Source organism: Felis catus, chromosome A1, assembly GCF_018350175.1.
Source record: "Felis catus isolate Fca126 chromosome A1, F.catus_Fca126_mat1.0, whole genome shotgun sequence".
NCBI lineage: Eukaryota > Metazoa > Chordata > Mammalia > Carnivora > Felidae > Felis > Felis catus.
In genome coordinates this window covers 146256023-146263246 of record NC_058368.1, presented here as the reverse complement: position 1 = coordinate 146263246, position 7224 = coordinate 146256023, and positions in this window count along the sequence as shown.

The following is a 7224-nucleotide window of genomic DNA, read 5'->3' as shown; positions in this document are numbered from 1 at the left end:
ATATTATGTGGAGGATGAGACCATTTGAGAACTGCAAAATACCCAGACACCACTACTGGTTGAGCTTTATTTGATATGGGAAGTAACCTACGAGCAAATGCATAGTGACTGAAGGTTTGTAGCCAAATTGCCAAAACATGTAATTTATGAGTCACTTCAACCTTTTTGATCAAGTAGTACGTCTAGACTAAATGTTGGAAAAAATGTGCAAGGATACTGTTTAAAAAGAAATAAGAAATCATTATGGCATGAAGGATTTCAAGAAGGCCAGCATTGAAGAAGAATTATTTCCAGTATTGAAGTGTTAAAGAAAAGTGACCTGCAGGCTCAGGGTAACACTAAAAATATTTGACCTTGGAAATTGAAAATTATAAAGATAGAGTAATCTCAATAATATTTCATTTAGATTCCCAAAAAACACAAGATAGCATTTTTCTTTTGATATTATTTAATAAAGTTGGCTTGCTTTTTTAATCAATGTGTTATTCACAAATTGAACCTTTATTAAATCTTGAAAACTAATGAGAGTTCTTTGACTTGTAAAATAATGTTTAAGAAGTCTGCAATATGAAATTGAGAGAGCTATAGAACACAATATAGGGTCACATTCTTAGCCCTAAGTGAATCAAGGCCAAAAAACATACAGTGACTTAATTCTAAACCCACAATGTAAAATTGCATTCATACTACTGGCAGTTCCAATACTAGTTGAAGTATTAACTATCACAAGCATCTTTTCAAAGAAGTGTAATTGAATCTATTAACACTTAGAAATTGGATGTAGGAACTACTGAGATGGTTCCTGAATCCCTAGGCAGTGAGTTCAACCTTGCATGAAGAAAAGAAATAGGGGTGGAACTCAGGATGATCTGTATGTCCCCAAGGAATAGAAAATTAATCCCTTTGACATTCCTACCCTACAAAGTAAGGTCTTCCATATCGCCCTTTCTATTCCTAAAACAATTCTTGGAGAACTGGCTGTGTGCCAGCCACAGTGCTAGGGTCAGGGTTATCCAGTATGGAACAAGACAGATACATCTATCATGGAACCTAGATTGTAATGAAGACCAGCTAACCAAAAAATTAATTACATAAGCAAACAATCTCTAGTAAGGACTCTGAGGAAAACAAAGGATGATTTAGATGGAGTGGTCAGAGAAGACCAGTCCATGGAGTCAATGGGAAAGAACTTTAAAGATTGAAGTGGTGAAGAAATTGATAGGACACTAGAATGAGGAATATTACTGAGACAAAGAATAGTGTAAATTGGCTACAAAAACAGACCAAATCATGCAGTTCTGTGAACCCCAGAAAAGGCCAGCCAACTCATACAAAGGGTCTGACCTTACACAATTGGAGCAGGTATAGTAGTTTAGTCCCTGTAAGGCTACTGTATTTGTGATATTAGAACTGAAAACCCACAGGGCAGATAGTCAAGAAGGGAAGGCTAGAAGCTTTAGGATGGGCTGAAACTCATGTCAGTTGTTACTCTGATCTTGGTGCTGTGGATATCCTGCAGAAAGAAGCCAGTGACCTTCATCTTGGAACTAAAAAATACACATCTGGCACAGGAGTCAGAGAAGCTGAAGGAAAAGGTAAGAGTAGCTGTAGACCCAGCTGTGACTTCATGCTAACAAGTTAATCAGCACATCTGTTACAACATGTATGAGCTAATAAAATGGCTACTGCTTTGCCTCTGCCCTCCTCATTTCAACAAGACTCTCCCATGGTCCATTCTAACCGGAACCTTAAAGGGAAAAGAATTCTAGGAGATGTAGGTCAGCGTAACCAAGCTGACACATCACTAGGTCATCGTGCCCCCTAAGACCCTTCCACCTGGATCTCTTCCCAGCAACTCGCAACTTCATATGACAAACAAAGCTTTGTCTTCCCTTCTCAACCTCCTCCTTCTTTGCTGGGTTTCCCTAATTTTGTAAATAGTACAACTTTTCTTCTATGACCAAGACTTGCTAATCCCCCAAACCCTTTTTTTCTCTCTAATCCCCATCTTGCTCCTACCAATGTGTAACTTAGTTCTATCGTTTTTACCTCTGCAGTACTTACCCCAGGTGTATGAGTTCAAACTCATCAGGTGATTATACAAATCCCACACACAGATTTCACCTTTAGTTTGCTATCAGTCCCATTTTGGAACCCCAGAAGTACAGCAAGGGCAGCTCTCGCCCCCAAAGACATGTACTAGCGAATGAGTTATGGTGGAGGACTAGCATGCTGTTATCATTATTTAAACCAAGAAAAACATACTGTAGACAAGATGAAAGATCTAATAAAAATGTGTTCTTATTCCTGATTCTAAAACTTTAACAGCTGGGCTTTCCCATGTGGAATAATGTTACATAAATAACTCAGCCAGGAAGCAGAGGGGCTGTGAAGAAGTCCAGCAAAATGACAGATGATCTTAGACACCCTGAATATCACACCCAATGGAGTTACAAGGAAATAAGTGGTCATTGGAAGGTACTGGTGAGCTGATGCTGGTATGGTCAGCCGACTTTACAAAACCTGAGTTGTGTATCACTAATTCTACAGAAGTTTCCTTTCTACTTAGGCATATTAACACTCTCTAATCTATTCCATAGGGACTTTTTCTGCTCCGTCCAAATTTCTCATCCTTTAATCAGTCATGGAAACCTACAGAAATTGGCTCTCAGAAAATAAAGTTGTTGAGATTGAAGACAAACACACTCAATTCTTATGTTTAGTTTCCTTTTAAAGAGGACAAAGATCATCAAAGACATCCTATGGATTATTCTTGTCCACATAACGTAGGTATGGGTCATGTTACATTTCCTACTCCCACTTTTTCCTTCCACTCAAATATATATAGTTACAGTTATGGCACAAATGGCAAAAGGCCTTATGAGAAAATATGAGTGAGGAATAGAACTCCAGCCTCAGAAATTTCGTGCTATTCCGCCTTTCCATTTACCTCATGGGAAAGTGGTGGGAGTATGATAGATACAGAAATTTGGGGCAAGTCTCATTTCCCTTGGGTTTGGGTTAGAAGATTCCTGAAAGCCTTTCCAGCTCTAAAAACAGATGACTGTCCTGTGTTTATAGTACAGCGAACGTATTCTTCACTGGCCCCTACTTCTCTTTCTCAGTAGTTGTTTAAACATCGACAAAGAGCTTTTAGAGAATGAAAATTCACTTGTTTGGGTTTTTTGTTTTGTTTTGTTTTTTGGGTTTGTTTGTTGCTTGGTTGGTTGGTTTAAAGGCGTGTTCTTGGAAATCCCACTGTGGTTGGAATTTCTACTTTGTGAAGTGTACCCAGGACTTCACCTTTCCAGAAATTACGTGAGGGCTCACTTCAGTCTTTTTGAAGAGTTACAGGAAACACTGTGTGATAACAAGAGGGCTTACTTCAGTAGGAGACATTCAGGGGGCATGTGCTGGTTACTCCTTTCTTTCCCCAATCCTGAGATTAACCTTATCTATGAATATCAGCAAGAATCAACTCACCCACTGGCTACACCATGCACAGGGAGATATCCACATCAATCTGCGGGGGAAAAAAAGGAGAAAAAATAGAAAATTACTTCTAGGCTTTTAATTGCTTGTCATTTCCCCCTATTCTCTGCTCTGCATAAGTTTTTACTCATTATGATCCAAGGCAATATGCTAATGTAGCTGCCCCTCACCTCTAATCACGCTAGCACACTATGAGTCACTAAGCAAGAGATGCTTCTCTTTTCCACTACTTTTATTCTTTCTTCTAAGAGGATGTTGACCTCCAAATGACAAGCCCTGTGCTTAAGAAATGGTATAATGAACCCGTTCAGAATCATATGGGAGACAGAATTCCATAGCACTTTTCGTCTCGTATCTAGATAATTAAAAATGGTTTTTTTTCTCATTACAAAATTTAAATCTTTGAATTAAAGAAAATTTAGAACATTCAAATACACAAGAAATAAATTTTTCCAGTAATCTTACCCGTCCAAAACAACGATTGTTAATGATTCATGTAAAGATACTGATGTAAAGATAAAACATACATAATTATTTTTACAAAGTGGGATAAAATAGTACACACTATTTTACAGCCTCCAATTTAACATGAACATATTTACACAAATTATAGATTTTTGCAATACCATTTTGTAATAATTGGAGAGTATCCCACTATAGAATACAACATAATTTATTTAACCAATAGCCTGTTATTGCACAACTATTTTGTTTTCTCTTCAGGAACGATATATTTAAAGGACAGCACAGCACAAGTCACATCAGTGTCCTCTAAGATTACATTTTTTTAAGTGAAATGGATATCCCAAGTTTCGACTTAGCCTGCACAAGTCTTTTGTTTAGGATACGAAGCATATGTAGGCACAAGAGTTGACTGCTCACTGCTGATTATTTCAGGGGTACTTGGAAATTTCTCTCCACTCCGCCTCTACTTGCAAACTGAAATCATACCCTTAAAAAAGCTTCACATTCGAATTTTATCAACTTTTAAGAGAGTCGGGCACAGGGCATTTGAAGTCATTCCCTCCCGGCCACCAAGAGTCTTCAATTAAGTACCTGTGTCTATTGGGTGGGGGAACAGTGCTGAAGTACCACATTTGAATCCAGTTCTATTAAACATTGCAAGACACTGAGCAAAATACGGACCTTCCCCAGGCTGGCCAAAAGAAATGAAGCATCTGAGAGAATAATAGCAGGCACAGGAACTTGAAAAGTGAGCTGAGGCCGTGGGCATGTTATAGAACAATCCAATTTAGCAAAGCACCTCTATGCAACAGCCTGATGTCATGAGGCCATCTAGCCTACTGACACACTTGCTTCTACAGGTTTTCCGCCATTCAGGCGTGCACTGGGGCTATAGCTTCATTTTAATAATAGAAGTAATGGGAGAGAAATTTACAGAAAAATTTTGTAGAATTCATTTATTTGTTTATTCTACAAAATGAAATGTTTATACAGCCATTAAATGTATATTGAGTATATTTTTGACATGAAAGGATGCACACAACATATTAAGTGGTGAAACCATGTTACACTTTATAAAATGTGATTCATTGGTATAAAAATCCTGTACTTGTGTGCACACACACACACATTTGTAAATACCAGCTATAAAAAATGCATACCAACATGATAATAATGGCTTTCTCTAGGAGGTGGGAATACAATGGTTTTTCTTCCCTTTTATTTTTTTAAATTTGGATTTTTATGGTGAACACCTATGATAAAATAAATGCTAAGTATAGACATTTGAATTTCATGCTCTACTTTTCCTTCATGCTTGTTATTTTCAGACGATCAGACTCTTAATGCAACTTGCTTTATTGATTTTTTTTCCTCTTTGTTTCATTCCCTTGAGAATATGAAAGGTCTTTGTCGTTTTACCTCTGAATCCAATTCTCTATCTCCCCATTCTCCCACTGGCTTCCTCAAACTAGATGTTTCATATGAACTTAAAGTATTTAAGGTTGGTCACTCTTATTTGCCTTTGGAAAGCCAGAATGTGAACAGTATTTAGTAAACTTTCATCTATCATGTAAATTCTTAATTCTTTGAAGAAGCACAAATGGACTGATTTACCTCTTAATGCCCTGACTTCAACATTTTTAACCATCAAGAAAGTAAATAATTTAAATTTAGAACTGACAAAAAACAGACTCCATTATCTCTAACATATATGCATTAAGAACAGTCTGTCAAGGGTTTTGTGTAAAGGCTAAAGATAATAAACTTAAAATGTATATATTAGTCAGTGAACATTTTACATATACAGTAGAGTCAGTGTGATCCAAGTTCCAGAATTAAATGTCTTGGGTTGAATATAAAACTAATGCCAAGTAAATGAGTTTATTTTCTGCGTGACAAAACTCAATTCTCTTCTACCTTAAATGAAATGAAATGCATCTATCTGAGATTACATGGCACAAGGACATCATCTTCTTAAATATTCCTTATTCTCTGGTTTATGACAATAATGGCAAACATATATCCATTCACTTTACATACCTTATAATATACTGGAGAATTTGGTATCTATTCCACTATTCAATTATGTATACTTTGAGGCTTTAGAAAAAATGAAGTATTTGACAAGGCTTAGAAAAAAAATAAAAAACACTGTGCATGATTTTGTAGTTGTATATGGCTTGAACATTTAATTTTTTTTTTCTGTAATAAAACCAGGTTAATGAATGGACAATGTGTTGAAGAAGACTATTACATAGGAGTTGTGACTAGGAACTCCTCACTAGGAGTTCTTAGCATATCAAATGGATGTCTAGGTTTTAACAATTAGATAAGGAATAGAAGTGTCAAGTGTCCATGAGGCATAATTCATTAGTTTTAGGATTGTGGATGGATGGAACTCACTGAGTGAAAAACTTTGATCCTTTTGAAAGACAGCCTACTGACCAACCCCATTACTCATGTGCTCTGTGAGGAAGTAGGAACTGTTAAACATTCTCAAAGGCATAAAATAAAAATCCTGCCTCACACTGTACAGAGAGTCTCCCCTACACCATGCCACCAGAATTGTGGACTCATGGACTAATGTCCCTGCTTCCTCCACTGCTGGCCCATTTCACTCTGCTTTTCCAAATCTTTCATTTCCATGAAACATAAGGGCTGATCAGACAGAGTTCTTATTTGCAAATAACACTGACTCAGACCAAATTAAGCAGAAAATAAGTTTACTGGAAGGATATTTGTTATCTCAAAAGGATATTAGTTATCTAATGGAATAACCCAGAAAGCTGGTACACCAGGGAAGAAAATGAAACAAGAACATAGGGCAGCTGGGGAGCTGAAACCTCAGCCAAACTGATGCCACTGCTGAACGCTGTGCCTTGTCATTAGCCCTCTGTCATATGTTCCTAAATGTGGTATCTCCATAGGCAATATAAACTCTTCACTTTCTCTGCTCCCATGCAACATGTTCTACAAGTTCAAAATCCCCAGATTAGATGTACTAGTGAACTGCTGCCACAGTGAAGCTGCATAGCAAAACTACTCCAAAATTCAATGACTTAAAATAACGATTTTTATTTGTATGTGGATCAGCTGAGGGTTAACTGATCTAAGCTGTGCTTGGCTGTATTTGGCTCTGCTTGGCTCCAAACTTCAGGTTGGGTTCTTTGTGAACTCCTTAGCTCCTATTCTTATTGGATCAATGGGCTGCCTGACATTTCTTCTCATGGTAATGGCAGAAATTCAAGATAGCAAGCCAAAATGTAT